At 50.2% G+C, this 21,707-nt stretch overlaps 1 long non-coding RNA gene across 4 annotated transcripts in view; it reads right to left on the reverse strand.

Annotated features, from left to right (window-relative positions):
• Positions 1-13,043: 13,043 nt before the first annotated feature.
• Positions 13,044-21,707, reverse strand: part of LOC149124571 (uncharacterized) — a 33,634-nt gene continuing 24,970 nt past the window's right edge. For all 4 annotated transcript variants that reach the window (XR_016213235.1, XR_016213234.1, XR_016213232.1 and 1 more), the window contains one exon: positions 13,044-16,514. This is a non-coding gene — a long non-coding RNA (uncharacterized LOC149124571). The remainder of the gene's footprint in view (positions 16,515-21,707) is intronic.

A 21,707-nucleotide genomic window follows, 5' to 3' on the forward strand; every position in this document is an offset into this window, starting at 1 on the left:
ATTAGAACACCCCTTTTACAGATGAAGAAACTGAGGCTGGGGCCGACGGATCAAGTGACCAAACACTGCACCTCAGTCTGAAATGTTTCAGGGCAGGGAAATTAAGAGACAGGCTTGGGCCACAGGGTTCAACAAGTTCCACAACCCCCAAATAGCCACCGCAATCTCAAGGCATCTGGGACGGATCGTACCAGGAGCCGTGTGTCGGGGCAGCCAGGAGCCGGCAGCCAGGCAGCCAAGGCAAAGGCAAACACTCAGGGAGAGAGGACACCTTGATCCAAGGAAACCCATTGTGCTAAGATTAGAGCTGGCCCTCAGAGAGGTTATGCAACGGGTCAGGGCCGTGACCCCGCGTCCCAGGGCGCAGTGCAAACACACGCTGGAGACTTTTTAAATGTTTACATCTTGGTTAAGAAAGTCAAGAGCTCGATTCTCTTGGGCGAGCTCCTCCAGGGAGGAGTTTCCAGCCCCACCAGGCTGCGCAGCACTGTGGGAATATTTGTGATCCCGAGATAGCAAAGTAGCGAGCGCTCTGCTGTCACAACCCTGCCTCCTTTTTAAAGGCAAAACTGTTTCCTTCCTGGGTGGAGACCGAAGCATTAACATGGTCTCGAGATCAGCTGAGCGCTAATTAAGAGTCGGTGCCTGATAAGCACCACGTCTTTCTCTTAGGCTGGCCAACACCTGGCCTACGTATCTGGCCTTGGTGTGGAGACACCTGTTTTCCAAGTCTCTTTTTGGTTGTACAAGCCAGGAGAGACCTGAGGCTCGTGCAGATGGAGGGGCTGGGAAGTACAACCCCCCATTCAAAGGCCTGGGGTTAAGGTGGTCTGAAGGGCAGTGTGATGCTATTCAGTGTCACCTGCTACCCGTGCTGCCAAGGCTGGAGCCAAGGACCCCAGGCTAGGTGGCAGCAGGTGGTACCTAATTTGGGTACATTTGTCGGGTGGGGAGTATACTGGGAGCTGCTTTTCTCCCGCAACTTGGTCTATTTTGAGAATTTTTTTTTTAAAACTTGAGAGGCAGGAAGAGAGGAAGAGAGAGAGAGATTGATTCCATCTGCTAGTTCGCTCCCTGATTGCCTGCAGTGACAGAGCTGGGTCAGGCTGAAGCCAGGAGGCCAGACCTCAATCTGAGTCTCAGTAGGTCAAGCCCTTGAGCTGCTGCCTCCCACAATGCACATTATTTGGACTGGTAGTGGAGGAGCCAGGACTCGAACCAGGCACTTGGAAAATGGGATCCCAAGGGTCCACTTAACCACCAGGTCAAGCACCTGTCCCAGTATTCTTTTTTTTTTTTTTTTAATCATTGCCCAAAAGGGTGTAGGGAAGTCCCTTTCTGAGGGCAGGGGTGAGTGTGACACCAGCGGCTTTTTCTGTCCTGTGGTTGTCCCCCTCCCCAACCCAAACCAGGTCTCCAGGCCTCACTGGGGGCCTCTTGAGCTGTTCTACTTGAGTGCAGTGAGTGCACTTCCACGTGGTGCAATGGCACAAAGTGGCGCCTTTGCACACACAGTCTGCCTGCCAATGAGAACGTGGCCCCAGCCCGCCTGCCTTGCTGTTATGGCTACACCTCGTCTACGTGTGCCACGGAAGAAGGTCACTCTCCTGTGAAATGGGCCCTCCCGGGGGTTGCACGACAGCCTCAGCTCTCATTGGGGTTTCCAAGGGCAAGGACAACACGTTCTGAGATTGAAATAGACCAGCAGAATGTTGAAGGAGCGTGAAGCCATCTTCAGAGAGGGGCGCCTAAGAAAGGCTGTTCGTGGGAATGCCAGACTCGCAACGTGGTCCAGAGGATAGCAGTCCCCCGTGCAGTTATCTTCCATTTCCCTCCCGGAGCAGCCGTGCCAAGAGGCAGGCTCATCCCAGGGCACAGATGAGGAAATGCAGGTGTGAGTGACAGCAGGGCCGGTGGCACAGCCACCTCCGTGGATGCCCGTCTGGGTTTAGATCATGCTCCTGCCACAGCAGCTGCCCCCCGGGCTGGATCTGGGCTCAGAGGCCAGCCTCCTTGGGACGTGGAGGAGGCAGGCATCTCACAGACTTTGCCCCTGATGCACGACCCCCAGTGTCCTCACTCGGCTTGCACGTGTCCAGGGTCAGCGCTGGCGTGGTTAGCACGAGACTTCCGGAGGAGGAGTGCACGGGTAACCACTACTCCCATCGGGCTACAGAGCATTGGCAAGCCGGAGGCTCCTGCACTTCACAATCAATACCCAGCCCTCTCCTTCTAGTCTCTGGGCTGAAGACTTTCCTGTTCGCTTTTCCTGGGCTTTTCCCTGAGTGTCCCTTTCTTTGGGTTCTGGCCGATGGCCCTCCCCTTCCCCTGCTGAGTTCCGGTTCTCTGTGCCAACCTGGTTCTCCCTCCTGGGAAGGTTACCCGTGAGCTGACAGAGGCGAGGCCGGCCTCAGAGCCCGCAGTCGGTGGTGTAAGCCCAGACCGGAAACAACCCCACCTCCCAGGCTGGAGGCGCTGAGCCTGCCTCTGTCCCCTTGTTCCCATGATCTCTCACTCAGCTGCTTCAGGTTCGTTCTCTTGTACTGTGGACCATCCTGTCCCCTTTAGTCCCTGGCATGCACTTTGGTGTAGGATAGGACAAGTATTAAATTCACTGCCTGATTCACTCACCTTCTAATGTGCAAGCCATTAGCCTCTGCTTCAGTGGGGGACATTCCAAGGACACTATGTATGTGCAACCAGTTGCTAATTTTTTTTTTAAAGAAAAATGGCCAAGTGTCAGAAGCCCCAAAGCCAGCAAGCAGCGTTGAACTACACGGATTGGCAGGGGTGAAGGGTGAAGCAAGAACCTTGGAAACTGGTTCCATGTTTTGGTGTGGGACAAACTCCCTGAAGAATTCCCGGGCCAGCAGCGTGACTGGCCCAGCAGATCCACAACTGTATGGAATCAGATCAGAAGCAGGCCTGGTGCTTCTTGAGCCCTGTGCAAGGTTTGCCTGCCTACGTCAGTAGCTGAGGTTTTACAAGGAGAGCCACTCTGCCACTGCACACCCTGGGAGGCAGCAGATAACTGTTCAAATCCTTGGGTTTCTGCCACCCCCAAGGGAAAGCCAGATTAAGTTCCAGACTTCTAGATTCAGCCTGGGCCAGCCCTGGTTGTTGTAAGCATTTTGGGATGGACGATGTCTCTTTTTGCTTTTCAAATAAAATGAAAATAATTTTTTTAAAAAAAGATCAGATCATTTTGATGCAAGAAGTTTTTTTTTTTTTGACAGGCAGAGTGGACAGTGAGAGAGAGAGACAGAGAGAAAGGTCTTGATGCAAGAAGTTTTGAACAGCATGTATATGTGAGGCTCTTGGAAAAGTTTGTGGAAATTGTCGCTCCCCCTCTTCGTGGAGGAACGACACAGGACCCTGCACTGTTCTTTTGTCTGCTCGGCCCTCCCCGGGTTTGCTGCTGGTTCTTCCCGGGTTGGCTACTGTCCCTTCCACCTCCGTGGAAGGGCGGTTCCCCCTGCCACATTCCCCACTTCCGCAGGGGAGCGGCACACCGCCGGCCGGCTCTCTCGGGGGCTGCACAGGTGTTCCCCTTAGATGTTCCCCTTAGATGTTCCTGGTGCATGTTGTCTCTCTCCTCCTTTATAGTCCTCCTCCACCAATCCCAACTCTGCTGCCCACACGCCGAGTACGCTGCTCTCCTCCAATCAGGAGCAGGTCCTGCAGCTTGTCAAGTTGGTGAGAGGCAGCTGGGTAGAAGCTATTGCCTCCTCTCCCAGCGCCATATTGTGGGAGTGCAGATACATAGAATAAGTCTTAATTCCAGTAACTTAGTCTAGTCCGGGTTGCTCCCAGTTGCTCCCCACAGAAATGCATATTATGAAAAACTATTCATGAATTTCAAAAGTTGTTGCTCCAACATGGTCTTTTAAATTACATTTGCCACAAATATTTTGAAGTATCCTCCCATATTAACAGGCCTAAATTCGGTGACTATTTACCAGAAATTTAAGCTCTCATTTCTACAGTGTGGAGTTCCGCTGTTGCTGCAGGAACAAGGGTTGTGCTTCCCAGCCTTCCTCCTGGCCAGAGGTGGTCACGTGATTCACTCTTGTCAGTGGGATGTGGGCAGACAAGAGGTATGGCATTTCTGGGAGGGGACTTTTAAGAAGTGGGCAGGTCTTTACATATTCTCTTTATGTCTTTTTAAAGATTTTTAAAATTTATTTGGCAGTGATAGGTAGGGAGGGAGAGAGAGAGAATATCTCTTCCATCCACTAGTTCACTCCCCAGACAGCTATAATAGCCAGGGGTGGGCCAGACCTAAGTTAGGAGCCTGGAGCTCCATTAGCGTCTCCCACGTGGGTGCAGGGGACCCAAGCACTTGGGCCATATTCTGCTGCTTTCCCAGGCCATTAGTAGGGAGCTGGCTCAGACCTGGAGCAGGACTGGGGCCCATATGGAATGTTAGCACAGCAAGTGGCAGCTTAACCTGCTGTAGCACAACGCCGGCCCCTCCATGTCCTCTCTTCAGCTCTGCTGATGGGTATAGAAGACTGTGAGGCCCTATGGATGGCAGGTCCACACGATGGGAAGATCCTGGATGCCTGGATCACCACGTTTGTGGAAGAAAGTCATGCACTCACCAGTGCACCACAGCAAGCCTGGCAGAGGAGCGACAAGTCAACTTACATCACTCAAGGCCACTGAAATGTTATGGTCACTTAATTTTTTTAAAAAAAGTATTGATGTATATTTATTTATTTGAAAGGCAGAGAGATAGAGATCTTCCATCTGCCTGTTCACTACCCAAAAGCCCACAACAGCCAGGGCTTGTCCAAGCTGAAGCCAGGAGTTTGGAACCCAGTTCAGGTTCTTGCACCCGCCCATCTCCGTGGGTGGCAGGGACCCATGTACTTGAGCCATTGTTTCCTGCCTCCCAGGGTGCACAGTACCAGGAATGTAGAATGATGGGGTCTGGGCACCCTAAACCATGTTCTAACTGCTATGCCAAATGCCCTGGTTTACTTCTTAAAGCAAATAGTCTTTCCCAATACAACTGAACATGAGAGGATTTGTTCCACCAGTTGGGTCAGATATAATTCACATTTTCTACAAAGAAATAATTGAACCTGCACTGACATTTGTTTTGTGCTCTGATGCCTTCTAAAACAAGTCCTGAAGAGCTCTTTCCACCATCAGCAGATTCTGGCCCACGGAGAGGGAGCACCAGGGCTGGGGAGCAGGTGGGTGGGGTTTCTGCCCTCTTGGTTAACGATCCGCCCCCAACGCTTCCCCACCCAGACGTGTACAATTGTCCTGTCCAGGTGTTATCAGGAAGGAGCACATTTTCTGTTCTGGAGTTCTGAGAACGAATGATCAAGCACTCGCTGGCAGAGACCTAGGTCTCACAGCCCAGCCTATGATCCTGGGCCACCTGCTCGCCCCTCGAAACCCATCTCCGCACACTGTACAAGCTCAGCTTCCTGTGGGAAGAAAATCATTGCAGATTCCACGTGGAGGCCCAGAGGGAATCCCACCTCACCCACAAGAGCAACACCTCCTGGCCCCCACTTTAAGTGGCTCTGAGCCCTTGGCCCCAACTCTCCTTACAGCAATCTTCCTAGGCTCTCTGCCTTGTTCCCTGTCCTGGCACCACCCACCCACCTCCATCTCCTGCTCTTCCAGGAGCCCTCCAGTCCGGGGGCCTCTCTTCTGGGTCTCTGTCATTTTTCTTAGGTGCAGCATCCATCTCTCCCCTCTTGTATCTGTCTACTCCTCATCACAGAACGATCCTTCTCTGGTTCCACTTGCCTTACACAAAGCAGGTGCGTGTTATAAATAACCTTAAGGTTGTTTATCTCTACAGGAACTCAACACATGTCTATTTTCCTCCTTTCTGCCCTTTAAATGTCCAACACATCTGCCACAATATAAGTGCACATCCATATTGAATTAAGGGCACTTGGAAATATGTTGGGGGCCCTGAACTTAGCAAAATACACTGTTTATTTTGAAAGTGGCGTTGCGATGGCAACTGGTAAATTAAGCAGGTGCATGAAAGAGTTGAAGTCACTTCACCTGGTACAGAAGGAAGCCCTGCCTTGCGCATGTGGTAGCAGCTAACAGACAGTGACAGGTGTTCCCGGCTTGTAGCTGGGTGAGCGTTGTTTCACAGAGAAGTTCACTGGCCACAGACACCTGCGTTTTTGCATGTTCTTGCTCAAACCACAAAACCGCCATTATAACGTTTGGGTACCCCGGAGTGGTTAGTGCCATGCTGGCACTTGTCCCGGCTGGCCCTCTCCTGAGCTCCAGTTAGGGCACCTGGCTGCTTGCTTGGCTTCGCCAGTTAGCTCCCTCATAGGATCTCGCCGTTAGCAAGTCCAAACCAACCCCCCATTCCATCCTTATCCCTAACAGGCAGTCTTCCTCAGAGAGACTCCTTCCTCGAGTTGTGAAGGTCCAGCCTGTGAAGGCAGCCTCGATTCTCCTCTCCAGGAGAAGCTCTGGGGTTCCTTTCGGCCCTACCTTCAAAATATCCTGAACCCTCCTCTCACAACCTCCAGTTCTACCTCCCGGGTCTGTGTTCATCTGGAGGCTGCAGGAGCCCCACTCCTCTCCGTATGCTCAGCCTGTGCTCTTGCGCAAAGTTGGATCACCTCACTCCTCTGATCAGAGGCCTCCCACGGCTTCCCTTCCCTCCCACAGAGAACAAAGCCAAGGCCCTGCGTGCTCCAGCCCCAGCTGGTCTGCAGCCCTGGGGCGCTCCTTGCTGTCGCACCCAACACACTCCCACTTCAGGCCTTTGCCTTCACGTTCTGGGTGTCACTCCCCAGCACTCTCATCTCCTTGGGCCTCCTTTTTGGTCCGAGACAGATCTGTTTTGGCTTTGCTCCCAGAGGCAGCCATCTTGGACAAGCCTCGGCAGAGGGGAACAAGCACACGTTCTTGGCGGAGGGGACTGCAAGAGTCCGCCCACCGACCGGGTCTGCTAAGAACCCACTCTTGCCCATTAGAGAAGGACTCTCAGCTTTGAACACCTCCCAGCCCCAGAGGGAGCAGAGCCGGCTTGCAACACACCTGACAAAGAGGAAGTGTCCTTCCGCTAACATCTGTCCTTCCCTCTCCTCTGTCCTCTCTCCCCATCCCTCACCCACTGGCCTGGGAGGAGACATGATGGTGGGCCCGATGATGAAGGGGGAGGAGTAGTAGTAAGACTGGGGGGGGGGGAAGCAATCCTGTCTCCTGTCTATACCACAAGCTTCCTGCCCACCGCAAAGCTGAGCTGGGGAGAGGCAGAGGGCAGCATTTTTTTTTCTTAAGCTCTCCCCTTTCTCATGTTTTATAGAAATTGGTTTTCCTGCATTGCAAAGCAGGGGCGGGATTTTCAACCAGAAGCAAAGACAGCACATCTTTGAGAGTGGAAATTGAAATACATTTTTAGGTTAGCAATTCAATGCTGGCTGCTGTCACAGTACCATGGCCAGAGTGGCTTATAAACCATAGGTGTGTACTTCTCCCAGACCAGGGGGGCTGGTCCAGTCTGGTGGGGACCCTCTTCCGGGTCCGCAGATCGCTGCCCTCACGTGGCGGAAGGAGGCCGCAGGGTCTAAGGGGTCCTTTTTCCAAGAGCACTGATCCCATCCATAAAGCCTCCATCCTCATGGTATAACTCCCTCCCAAAGCCTCCACCTCCTGATATTATGACATTGAGGGTTAAGACTGCAGCAAGGGGACTTGGGGGGGGGGGCGCACAAATACCCCATGCATCAGAGTAACAGGAGTCAGCTCTGTGCCAGGCCCCAGGCTGGGTGCCCTCAGGGATTCAGACAGGTAATCAAGTGCCCATGCAGAGCTGTGTGCACAGGGACCGAGTCAGCAGACGCAAGAAGGAAATCTCACCCAGACAGGTAGAATCAGGGAAGCCTTCCTGGAGGAATTGGGGTCTACACAGTGAGTGGACATATCCAGGAGGAAGACAGAGGGAAGAGTGCTCCTGCTGGGGGCGTAGCATGTAGGTGGCACCAAAGAGCCCAGAAGCCCATCCCCAAGCCTTAGGGAAGTCAGTAATTGTTCTACCCTCCTCAGCTGTCTTACAGGCAAACGCGGATCTATTCTGTGCCTACAGTTGGGCTGACCCCTTTGACACCATGGGTGATTAGAGGGAGATCCCAGGGGAGGGAGTTCTCTAGGACATGGGGTGTGGCCTGCCGGCTCGGCTCCCAGGGTGGGGGCTTACTCAGTGTTGAACATTTCACCCCATAGGCCACCTTGGGGGATCCAGGACTGTTTGGATCCACGAGAGAGTAGGTGGTTTGCATCCTTGGAGGCAGATTGGTGGATCTGAACTTTTATATTCACAATTATTTATTATTCATACAGCGCAGACACACACAGAATTCCTGTTTGTGAGTCTACTCTCCAGATGCCCGCAACAGCCAGGGCTGGGCCAAGCAGGAGCCAGGAGCCAAGAGCCAGGAGCTCAATCCAGGTCCTCCACATGGGTGGCAGGGACCCAATTACTTGAGCCATCACAGCTGCCTCCCAGGGTCTGCATTAGCAGAAAGCTGGAGTCAGAAACCAAACCCAAGGAACAAACCCAGATACTCTGCTACGGGACGCGGGCATCCTACCTGGTGTTCACAGCTAGGCTAAACGCCCGCCCCTTGATCAGGTTTTTTTCTCTCTAGGAAATGGGATAGAGATGGTTAAATGGGAGAGACAAGGAGAAGGTGTTGTGTCTGGAAGGCTGGGTGCATGGTCCTGGAAGGGTTGCAGATCGTCTATGTTGGAGGTGAACGTGGGTTTGCCTGGAAGGGGCCCTAGGTGACAGTAACCAATGCTGACTGAGTGTGTGTACGCTGGCATCTACTGTAAGTGCTTCACAGATGTTAGCCCGATTGAGGGGCATCTGTTAGTGTACTCCATCATTACGTGGGGCAGCTGGGGCACAGACAGGTTGAGGAACTCACCTTACAGTGCAGCTTGTGAGCAGCAGATCCAGAATTTGAACTCGTGATCTGCTTCTCCATGGTGAGAGAAGACAGCCATGATGGTGGGGACCTGCCTGGTGCTTTATTCTACTCTTCTACCGAATTTATTCTATAGATTCAGCAGTGAACAAAACCCACAGAGCTCCTACTCTCATACAGCTTATGTTCCAGCGGGAAGACAGGGGAAAAAAATAGGGGAAGCCCCTTGGCTTAGCAGTTAAAACACCTGCACCGTTTCACAGTACCCGAGTTCAATCCCCGGCTCCGACTCCTGGCTCCAGCTTCCTGCTAATGCAGACCCTGAGAGGCAGCAGTGGTGGTTCAGATAATTGGGCTGCAGTTCAGTGCTGGCTAGGAGACCATTGGAGGCATTTGGGGAATAAGCCCATGGGTGGGAGTGCCCACTCACATCTCTCTGCCTCTCAAATACATTAGAAGTGACGAAATAGAGAATAATTTCAGAGAGACAAGTGCTATAAGAAATGAACATGGAGAAATGAGACACAGTGACAAGGAAAGCAGCTCAGGACACGCTCAGGGAATGACTGACTGTGGCTGGGCAGGTCGGCAGGAGAAGCCCTAAGGCAAGCACCTGCCGTTCAAGAAGACTAAACCATGCATGCTCGTCCCTCGTCTCCAGAGGCCGTGGGAGTGGCCACATGGGAGTAGCTTTACCTGGAAGGCTTTCACATCTTGGAGACAGAGCAGCCACCCCAAAAGTGTGGCACTCCTAGAGCTGAAGTGTTTCATAAATAAAGGAATATGTTTTTTGTTTTTTGTTTTTTTTTTTTTTTTTGACAGGCAGAGTGGACAGTGAGAGAGAGAGACAGAGAGAGAAAGGTCTTCCTTTTGCCGCTGGTTCACCCTCCAATGGCCGCCGCTGCAGCCGGCGCACCGCGCTGATCCTGGCAGGAGCCAGGAGCCAGGTGCTTTTCCTGGTCTCCCATGGGGTGCAGGGCCCAAGCACCTGGGCCATCCTCCACTGCACTCCCTGGCCATAGCAGAGAGCTGGCCTGGAAGAGGGGCAACCGGGACAGAATCCGGCGCCCCAACCGGGACTAGAACCCGGTGTGCCGGCGCCGCAAGGTGGAGGATTAGCCTATTGAGCCACGGCGCCGGCTTGTTTTTTTTTTTTTTTTGACAGGCAGAGTGGACAGTGAGAGAGAGAGAGACAGAGAGAAAGGTCTTTCTTTTGCTGTTGGTTCACCCTCCAATGGCCGCCGGGGCTGGCACGCTGTGGCCAGTGCACCGTGCTGATCCGATGGCAGGAGCCAGGTGCTTCTCCTGGTCTCCCATGGGGTGCAGGGTCCAAGCACTTGGGCCATCCTCCACTGCACTCCCTGGCCACAGCAGAGAGCTGGCCTGGAAGAGGGGCAACCGGGACAGAATCTGGTGCCCTGGCCGGGACTAGAACCCGGTGTGCCGGCGCCGCAAGGCGGAGGATTAGCCTAGTGAGCCGCGGCGCCGCCAGGAATATGTTTTAAAGCATTCTTTCCCCCTTGTCCGTTGTCAGACTTTGGCCGCTTGCTAGGACTTGAACATTAAACGTGTTGCCACTTACACTTGAAGAGAGATCACTCAGAAACAAAGGCTCATAACCTTGGGTGACACAGGGCTCTCTGCCGGCTGTCTCGGAGCCACCGAGTTTTACGGAGGTGTTTGTCCTGGGACGTGCCGCCAACGGTAAGGGAAAAAATATTGCAGTTTTAATGCAACTCAAAGTAAATATCAGAGAAAGGTCACTGCCTTCGTGTGGGACCTCCCTGTTCAAAGTAAACATGTGGAGCATAAAAGTGCGTTGGGAGTTTATGAGACCAGAGCTGCGGGCCCTCAGATGGGCCCGTTCCACTGTGCAGTGTCACTGCGGACCCTGCCCAGGAGCCCAGGACCCTGCAGGACACAATTCACAGCTGATAGCTGGGCCAATTGAAAGAGAGTGGGAAATAAGGCAGGCTCACCAGCAGGTGTCATGGACACCTCTGTGCCTGGGACTGTCCCCAGCAAGGGGACACTGAGACCTCAGCAGCCTTTCATTTTCTTCTGGGCCCACTGCAGGTGCCTTCTTGCTGCCTGCCCCCCCTTTCTTACCTCTGGTCATTGCCTGCTAAGGTGAGGGCAGGAGGAGGAGTGGAGCCAGACCCCTGGGAGTAGACCACCCTGGCCACAGGTGTGGGGACAGGAATGACAAAGGCAAGGAGCAGTGGCAGGCAGCAAAATATGAACCAGGGGATATGCAAATGTCCAGGCAGGGAAGCCCATGGGATTTTTTCAAGGCTCAGGGGAGGGGCTGTGCAGAGGTGGCCTCACTAGCAGAGGATTTAATCTCTCTGGGCCCCCTCATCTGTCAGAGGCGGACTACGATGGGGCTCAGGATTTAAACCACGTCGTGAGGATAGCTGAGGGGCGGGGCTCAAGGCAGGCTGCCAGCACAGCACGATGCACAGCCGGTTCTCACACCGCGATGGTGCACGTGACTTGGTCTGGAAAGTTCTATAGTCAGAACTGGGCCTCAAGGCGGGGCTGGGAAAACAGCAGAAGCTGACGCAAAGAACCTGGGAATGAGGCCAGGCCGGGCTCCCTGCAGGGCGGGTGGAAATGGTGTCTCAAGGTGACTTCACAAAGAAAGGTCCCTTGTTAAAGACATTCTGGGAAAGGCCTCCTGGCGCCAGCCTCTGAACCGGATCTTGTTGGTGGCTTTGCGGAGTCCTGACATTGAGAAACCTCTTAACCCCACTGATTGGCATCCTGATTTGCCACCTTTCCCCAACACATAGGAACATCTCTAGGAGCTGATTTCGTGTCTGCCCCTTAAATACATAAACTTCGTGCTTCTAACTCAAATGCCTCCTCGCTCGTTTGGATTTGTTTTAGGGTTGGTGCTGGAACAGAGGATTCTCACCTGGGCCCAGCCAGCTGGGGGAGGGAGCACCCCAGGGGCCAAGAGTAGAAACTGGGCTGGGCCTGATGTTATCTTTATTCTTTTTGTAAAAATAATTGATATGCTTTTTATTTTGGAATAACTATAGATTTATCGGGAAGTTGCAAAGGAAGTGCAGAGTTCCTGGATGCCCTTGATCCAGCTCCCCCTGATGCTACCATCTCATACCTTCATCCGAGCTGAGCAGTTGAGCTGGTCCCCGAGTCGCTCTCACATACTTTATGCAGGCTGGACCACTGCCCCCCCCCCCCCCCCGTCCCTTCGCTGTTCCGGAAAGACGTTCCACCTAGCTCATTTGCCTTTTGCCTTCCTTACCCTTCTCAGCCCCAGTTTGGTCACTTGGGTTATTTTTTTCCTGCACACCTGCCTCCTCCTCCGCCCCATGGAGGAGACGGAGACTGTGAGGTGCAGGGGTCCTGTGTCCCAGGCACAAACACCTGACTTCTTTCACGAGGTGCGCATCACAGGGAGAAGCCCACAGAGGCTGGGCACACGGGGACCTCAGGACCCTGTCACACGTCAGGCGAGGCCACGGAGGCCGAAACAGCAGGCAACCTGCACCTGGGGGAGCAGGGGCCTAGAGAAAAATCCATGGAGCCAGGGGGACCTGCCATACCTATGGCTGTTTTCTTGGGGGAAAGTAGCGTCAACTGCAGGTGCTAGAGATGTGGAGATGTTAGTAAGGTAGCAGAACCCAGCCCTGTGACAGATGGATTCCAGATGGTTCCATCAGACTCCACATTGTGGGTGAAGACAATGGGGCAGATTGGGGAGAGCCTGGAGCCCAGGTGGCTAGGCAGGACTGCTGCTCAGAGGGTTGGCTCCCTGGTGCCTGGGACTAGCCATTCCATCCCACGTAAAGGACAGGCTGCGTAAGCTCTGGAGTTGTCTGAAGGCTCTGTGAAGCCCATGCCACACATCAGTGGACGTCTACTCAACCTGGCCAGTATTCTCCTGGGTTATTTTTGGGCTCCATTCTCTGCCCGATAGCCAAGTGCTTTGGGGCTAAACCCATCAGAGTGCTCCCATTTTCCTCACCAGTGATTGGCTTAAGCATGGACATATGATGTGATGCTGGCCAATGAGTAGATGGAAGGAGAAATCTTCTGGCATTGAGGTGCAGGAAGGGAGAGGGCTGATCATTCTGAGAAGGCTCTCCTCTCTCTCAACAACAGATTCCAAGATAAAATGGCTTCTTGCCCTGGGTCTAGGCAATGGTGTACCTGGATGTGTTACCTGGAACTGTGGCAGCCACATTGTGACCAAGAAGACAGTGAGACTAGTACATAAGAATGCTGGGGAGAACCATGGTCCTTGGTAGTATGACAGTGTCACTGACCAACCGAGCTTGGAGTTCCTGCCTTTGGACTTGTGCATAAACCAGTTGACTTATTTTTCTGCTACTTGGGATCACCTAGTGGCAGAAGATCTGAGACCTGGAAGACCCTGGGACCCATGGGACCACTCCCAGGTTTCCTTCCCAGGCACGTGAATGCTCACCTAGGACCTCTGTACCAGTTTCCTGTCGCTATTGCAACAGTTTACCAAAAACTTACTGGCTTAAACCAACATAACTTTATTCTCTTTCCATTCAAGAGTTCAGAGCCTAAAACCCAAGCTGCTGGCAGGGCCACCTGTCCTCTGGAGGCTGCTGGGGAAGCTGGCTTCTTGCGTGTTTTAGCTTCTAGAAGCCTTTGTACTCCCTTGCCCTCCTACAAGGACCCCTGTGATGGCCAGGAGTAGGCCCATCCAGACAACCAAGATAATCTCCTTGTCTTAGAATCCTTAGCTTAATCCCATCTGCAAAGTCCATTTTACTACGGAAGGTAACAGTCAGGGGTCCTAGGGGTTAGGATGCTGACATTCTAGGGAGGGCCTTGTTCAGCCTGCAGTACCCCTCCCCTGACCCTGACGGCTCCATGGAAGTGGGGATTCCCAAGGTGTCCCCTTCCAGGCACAACCTGCAAGAACCCTGATAGAGCCCACCTGGCATTTCCCACCAACCAACTGCAGAGGCTCTGTGTGGGCCTAGTGTTGGCTCCTTGAGGGAGAGCCAGAGCCTAGGTGGGGGTGGAGGAGCTGAGAGCGGGAGAGGGGATGTGGATACAGAATGAGCCTTTGCTGCTTCAATGTGGAGAGAAAGTGGGGCCTTGTGTTTTCTCAGTAGCAGGGAAGCAGAAAAAGATGTTGGCAGAGGTCTCCCAGATGGTTTAAATGGGGCTCAGCTTCTCCTTAGAAACTCATTGCTTCCAAAGACCCTGCTTGACGTCAGAGGCCTGCAGCTCGGAGCAGATCAGACACTTGGGTGTCCGGGGGAGGATGGCCACCAGAGCTGGACTCCAAAACCATTAGACACGGCCACTGATCTGTTTCTCATCCGTTCTGGACTCCAAGCTACGTCTGTGCCAGGGGCAATTCAGAACTGCAGGGTCAGTGTTTTGGGAACTTTCTGGCCACTTCTTCATGCCTTGTGCTGGGCTCCAGGGTGGGCCCAAGTGTATCTCCATGCTATATCCTGGAACCCATCTCTGACCATCCTTCTGCCTTTGCATCAGATGTAAAGCGGGGTCACCTTGACTGTAAAATAAGTGGATGGGACCAGTCTCTAAATCCCTGGAGTGCTCAAATGTCACTGCTTGAGGTTGGGCAAGGGACATGGAAGAGAAGGTTTTGGAATAAGAAGTAACGAGGCCAGAACATCCCAGGGGTTCACAGTGACTCCCAACCTCAGAATAGGACATGGAGGTAGGATGGCTAAACCGGCTTTGGGTGACCAACCCCCACACCTGGCCTGTGCTGGGTTGTCCTGGCCTCTGGGGCTAGGAAGACCAGGCCCGGTGGTGATCCCACCTTGCTCCCAAGCCCTCACCTCGACTCTTCCAGTCTCCTTCAGAGCAGCCCCATGAGTGCGAAGATGTCCCAGCCCCACTTGCAGAGGCAGATCTGAAAACTAGAAGGTGATGGACACAAATCACACTTGGAGAATAAGCCACTTGCCAAGGGCCAAGCTACTGCACGCTTTGTTCTCGGGATTCTACCGATCATAACTACTTCGCCTTGGTGAAGCCCTTGAGAGCCATACACTTTCAAAGAATGATTTAATGGGTGCAAGAGGAAGAACCCAAGAGAGTCAGTGGAAGCTTTCTCTGCTTCCGAGTAGGCCAAGAGAGCAGTGACATCAACAGCCGATGATGCGTCTCTAGGACTGGGAACCTGCAAACCTCAGGCTCCCCGTGAGCCACTTTGCCATATGGGAAGTCCCCTGTGCCCTCTCTAGACCTCAGTTTTCCCAGCTGGATGGCAAAATCTATGCCTTTCCCCTCACAGGAAGTTGTGGTACACCAGTGGGATCAGGTGACGTCAGGAAACCTCTCCTTGGAAAAGACAAAAATGCTGATTTGAGCCCCTGACGCTCATGGGAGCGGGTTAAGCAGTCTTATCACTGTCTAATGCTCACTGGCCCCAGCCTGCAAGATCAGCTTGGGCCTCCTTGGAAGGCCACACATGTAATTAGCATGGGGAGGCCTCTGGGAGGGCACCAGGCTCTTCAGACACGGCCACTCATGGAGGAGAAGAGGAGACTGATGAGCTGGCTGTCATTCGTGGTTTGGGCGTCTGGCAGCGCCACAGGTAGACATCCATCGCAGGTTTCCCTGCACAGCGGCTCTGGGTACACGTGTCAAGGGTGGCTAGGCAGATTCCCGAGATCTGCGAGGTCTGATTCATCCCCCATCAGCCCAGGGTGATGACAGACTGGTTTGATTTCGGGCAAAGAACTTCAAATCAGCGTTTGCAAGAGACAAACCTACTGGATGCTTCGGAGAACTTCGGGGAGTTGTGTTCCCTGTTTATCTCCTTTCCCCCACTTAGCAGCAAGGCAGCTTGAAAACCACAGGCTCCAAGGAGTCCCAGGAGAACACAGGGCAATGGGTGAGTGAGAGCTGGTTCTGCAGAGCCAAGATAAAGTGGGGAACAGGCGAACAGGCATCCACATAGCTAGAGACGGGGCTGAGTTCTTGGGATCTGAAAAGGGGAAATGGAGATATCAGATATCAGGGCTCAGACTGTGACCGCTGGGAGGCCATTTTGTCTACACTGGCCACTGGCCAGGGACACTGGATACTCGATACACTCATGAGAGGCAGAAGTTGGTGTAAGATGGCAGAAAGGAATCCCCTCTTTAGCCAAGGAAATGCAAGATCCTTTCAGTCAGGGTTCATAATTGCAAGGAAAAGCAACGGACCCTAGCTAATGAGGCAGAAAGAGGCTTGATTAGCAAGACACTGGGTAGCTCACTGTGTCCCAGCAGTGTCCCCTGGGGCACCGGCCTGGGGACTGGCAAAGCTCAGGGGCCTGGGGTGCAGACCAAGTCCTGCCTTAGCACCTATTTGGTGAAGGCAGATTTGCTCAGCTGCAGGGCCCACTGCTGACAGCCCAGCTGGACACAGAGTCCTGCTGCCCGTAGAAGCTGGATGTCTTCCATCGGATCACCACTGTCTGCGGCCAGGATGGTCCACGCTGCGCAGGAGACCTGCTTCTTCTTCTTGGGGACAGAAGCCAGCCACTCGTCTTTCTTCCCTGTCAAGGGGACTGGAGAAGCTGGTAGCTGGTACTGTGGGATTCTGCAGTGAGAGGAGGGAGATACTGGTCGTTGGTGACCGAATGGATGATGACTGTGCCCTACAAGGCATGGGGTGACAGGAACTGACCACAATGGCATCTGACTCTATTCTCCTTGGAAGTCGTCCCCACTGGAGCTAATGTGCTGGTTCTTTCTCCTCTGGGCAGGGGACACAATGCTGCCTCTCTTAGCTGACTCCCCGCTCAGGTCAGTTGTCTATATCTGGATATCAGACGTCCTATGTCTCTGTATTACATTTAATGTATTTTCAGCTTTATTGAGGTGTAATTTCTATACTGAATGTATACAACTGAATATGTCCAACCGAATTATACGTATTAAACATACAAAATGTGATTTGATAAAACATACATTATGAAATGATTACCACAATCAAATTTAGTTAATACAACTACCATGTCACTTAGTCACTGTGTGTGTGTGTGTGTGTGTGTGTGCAGTGAAGAAATTCAAATGCAAGATCTACTGTCTTGGGGCTAGAGTTGTGGTCTCTGAGACAACGGCATCCCACCTGGGTGCTGGCTCAAGTCCCAGCTGCTCCATTTCTGATCCAGCTCCCTGCTAATGCACCTGAGAAAGCAGCGGAAGATGGCCCAAGAGCCCATGTGGGGTACCCATGTGGGAGACCCCTGTGAAGCACCTGGCTTTGGCCTATTCCAGCCCTGGCCATTGCAGCCATTCGGGGAGTGGACCAGCAGATGGAAGCTTGCTCTCTCTCTCTCTCTCTCTCTCTCTATTTCCTTCTCTATCCATAACTCTACTTTTCAAAGAAATAAATAAATCCTTAAAAAAGTCTACTGTCTTAACACATTTCAGTAATGGAGTATTATTAAGTATAGATAGAGTATTACAGTCACCATGTTGTACATTAGAATCAAAAGTTCCTATTGATATATCATTTCTGCTAAAATAACACACTATACTATCTAAGTGGAAAAATTTATAATGTACACACCTGCCAATCAATTTCCTACTTGTAATTATACATGGTGAAACACATATGTAAATAGTAAAATACCACTTTAGAGTGTAAGTCCTTAAAACATAGCTTAAAATACTACTCATTGACATGGTTGCTAGTGTTGCTTTGCATGAAATGATGCTGGGACCTCTGTTAGTGCCAGCAACTTTGGAAACACCCATCCTTTCTGTGGACATTTGCTGTGTTTCATAAAACCTCTGCTATGACATTCTGACCCTCTATTAATTACAATTGTAATGATTCTCAAGAGTTTATTGACATGGTATGTGGTGGAATGAGAAGGCTATGCCAAGATGGTGCTGGCAAGCGAGTGTCAGTTACTCAAGAAATGGCTTCCGAACCCACCTGGCAAAGGAGCCTGCCTAGCAACAGGCAGTGATTGGTTATGGCATAAACTGCCCCTTGACCAGATTGGCTGCCTTGGCTATAAAAGCTGCTGCAGCAATTGAAATAAACAAGTCTTCAAGCTGCTTGCCCCTAGCCCACTTTCACCCAACTCCTGGTGTCTGTGTCATGACTCTGCTCCTCTTGCCCCTGCTGCGCTTCTCCTCTTAGAACAAATCCACAGCAACAATGGTATTTTGTTGAAATGTAGTATGTGGTGTTTCAGAGGTAAAAATAGAAGGTTATCCTAGATAAATTCCAGCCAAAAAACATGATTGGGAACGATGCATATGTTCCCTGGAGTTTGGATATCAAGATCCAGAATCAGACAAAAATGCCGTCTCTCACCATTGCTATTCAATATTGTACTGAAAGTTTTAGCCAGAGCCATTAGGCAAGAAAATGAAATCAAAGGAGATACAAATAGTGAAGGAAGAAGTCAAATTATCTCTATTTGTTGATGACATGAGTCTATATATCGGGAACCCAAAAGACTCCATGAAGAGACTATTGGAACTCATAAAAGAGTTTGCAGGATATAAAATTAACACAAAGATCAATAGCTGTTGTAGACACAGACAATGCCAAGGCTGAGAAAGAACTTCTAAGATCAATCTCATTCACAATAGCTATACAAAATTTAAATACCTTGGAATAAATTTAACCAAGGATGTCAAAGATCTCTATGATGAAAATTACAAGTCATTAAAGAAACAAATAGAAGAAGACATAAAAAAGTGGAAAAATATTCCATGTACATGCATTGGAAGAATCAACATCTTCAAAATGTCCATACTACTGAAAGCAGTTTATAGATTCAATGTGATCCCAATCAAAATACCAACAACATTCTTCTCAGATCCAGAGAAAAATGATGCTAAAATTCATATGGAAACACAAGAGACCTCAAATAACTAAAGCAATCTTAAACAATAAAAACAAAGCTGGAGGCATCACAATACTAGACCTCAAGACATTCTACAAGGCAGTTATAATCAGCCTGGTACTGGCACAAAAACAGATGTGTAGACCAATGGAGCAGAATAGGAACTCCAGAAATTAATCCATGCATCTACAACCAATTTATCTTTGACAAAGGAGTAAAAATCAACCCTGGAGTCAAGACAGTCTCTTCAACAAATGGTGCTTGGAAAACTGGATCTCTGCACGCAGAAGTATGAAACAAGACCCCTACCTTACATCTTACACAAAAATCCACTCAAAATTGATCAGAGACCTAAATTTATGACCCAATACCATCAAACTATTAGAGATCATTGGGGAAACCCTAAAAGACATTGGCTTAGGGAAAGACTTCTTGGAAAAGACCCCAGAAGCACAGGTAATTAAAGCCAAAATTGACAAATGTGATTCTATCAAGCTGAGAAGCTTCTGCACTGCAAAAGAAACACTCAGCAAAGTGAAGAGGTAACCAACAGAATTGGAGAAAATATTTGCAAACTACGCAACTGATAAAGGGTTAAATGTACAGAATCTATAAAGAGCTCAAGAAATTCAACAACAACAAAATAAAAACTCCAGTTAAGAAATGGAAAAAGGACCTGAACAGGCATTTTTCAAGAGAGGAAATTCAAATGACCAACAGGCACTTCAGAAAATGCTCGGGATCACTAGCCATCAGAGAAATGCAAATCAAAACCATAGTGAGGTTTCACCTCACTCCATACAGAAATCAACAAATGACAAATGCTGGTGAGGATGTGGGGGGAAAGGTATCCTACTCCACTGTTGGTGGAAATGTAAACTGGTGCAGCCACTGTGGAAGACAGTATGAAGATACCTCAGAAATCTGAATATAGACCTACCACATGATCCAGGAAGCCCACTCCTGGGAATTGACCCAAACCAAAAGAAATCAGCATATGAAAGAATTATCTGTACCCCCATGTTCACTGCAGCACAATTCCCAATAGCTAAGATATGGAATCAACCCAGATGTCCATCAACTGTTGACTGGACAAAGAAATTACAGTGTACATATACTATCGAGTACTACTCAGCTGTAAGAAAAAAAATTGAAATCCTGTTTTCTGCAACAAGATAGACACAACTGTAAATCATTATACTTAAATAAGCCAGTTCAAAAAAGACAGATATCATATGTTTTCCCTGAACTGAGGTAACTAATAGAGTACCTGAAATGTAATGTGGAGTGAAATGGACATTTTGAGATTTCATGATTGTTTATAGCCCTTGCCTCTTCCACTGAGAAACAGCGTTATTTTTTTCTCTTCATACTATTTGTTGAACTCTTTTATTCAGAATAGGGTTGACTATACTATCACTAAGTAAACTGAAAATAGATCTTTGTAAAAATTAAGAGTGGAAATGTGAGAGGAAAGAGAAGGAAGGGTTGGAGTATGGGCAGGAGGGAGGGTAGGAGAGGGAAGTGTCACTATGTTCCTAAATCTGTATCTATGAAATACATGAAAACTGTATAACTTAAATAAAATTCTAAAAAATCAATCAAGAGGCATCCTGCAAGGGGGAGGTTAGCCAGAAAGCAGCTTTGAGGGGAAAGCTGCCCGAGGTTGAAGGATGTCTTCTAAGCAGGAAGAGGCTTTCCCTCTGCACCAGCCCTAACCCTGCAGGTTGCAACCTCAAGGCTCCCTGGGGCTTCATGGTTGTCTCACAACACAATTCTGCTTCCTACTGTTTCCTCTGAACCAAACTGAAATATTCACAAGGAACTTTCTGCAAGGCAGACAGAGGAAACAGTGGAAGATGATGAAGTAGTCCAGTATATGAGGTGTGGGATTTTTTAATGTTAATCTGCTGCTGCTTACCAATCCTACTTAGCATGTTCCGTTCCATATGGATCATCACCAGTCAGACTGAACTCAATCAACTCAAACATCTTTTGATCAAATTCCCCAAAGATAAAGAAAAGGACAGGATTCCCACAGCTACACGAGAAAAGAAACAAATATTACATAAAGCAGTCCCAGTTCACCTGACTGAAGACTTCTCAGCAGAAACCAAACAGGCTGGGGCCCATGTCATCACAGTGGGTAAAGCTGCTGCCTGCAATGCCGGCATCCCATAGTAGGTGTTGGTTCATGTCCCAGCTGCTCCACTTCCATTCCAGCTCCCTACTCACAGCCTGGGAAAAGCTGCAGAAGATGGTCCAATAACTTGGGCCCCTGTCATCCATGTAGGAGACCTGGGTGAAGTTCCTGGCTCCTGGCTTCGACCTGGCCCAGACCTGGCCATTGTGGCCACGCGGGGAGTGAACCAGCAGAGGGTTCTCTCTCTCTCTCCCTGCCTCTCTTTCAATTAAATTAATAAATCTTAAAAAAATAACCCTGACATAGCAGGAGAGAATGGAACAAGACCATCACAGAACTGAAGAACACCAGGCTTCTGCCAGACAAGAATACTGTACCCAGAATTATCCTTTAGATATGAGAAAGATAGACATATTCCCGAACAAAAGCTGAGAGAATTTATCATCACCAGATCTGTCAAACAAGAAATGTTAATGGGAGCTCTTCACACTCAAAGAGACACTGAAAAATAAGAAGAAAATAGCAGAAGATAAAAAAGTCACTGATAGGAGTACTATACAAATTCAGAATGCTTTAATATCATAAACACGCATGCCAGTCATATCTTTATTGTGAAAACTACAAATCAAAGCAACTAAAAATAATAACTACATTAAAATGTTAGGAGACAGACAATATGCACAGCTATAAAATGGGACAACAAAAATTCAAAATGTGCTGCTGTTTTGTCTCACAGTTAAGATGCTGCTTGGGATGCCCATAGCCTGTATCGGAATGT

This window comes from Oryctolagus cuniculus, chromosome 9, assembly GCF_051225735.1.
Source record: "Oryctolagus cuniculus isolate XC-2025 breed Fujian yellow rabbit chromosome 9, ASM5122573v1, whole genome shotgun sequence".
In the NCBI taxonomy this organism is placed as follows: Eukaryota; Metazoa; Chordata; class Mammalia; order Lagomorpha; family Leporidae; genus Oryctolagus; species Oryctolagus cuniculus.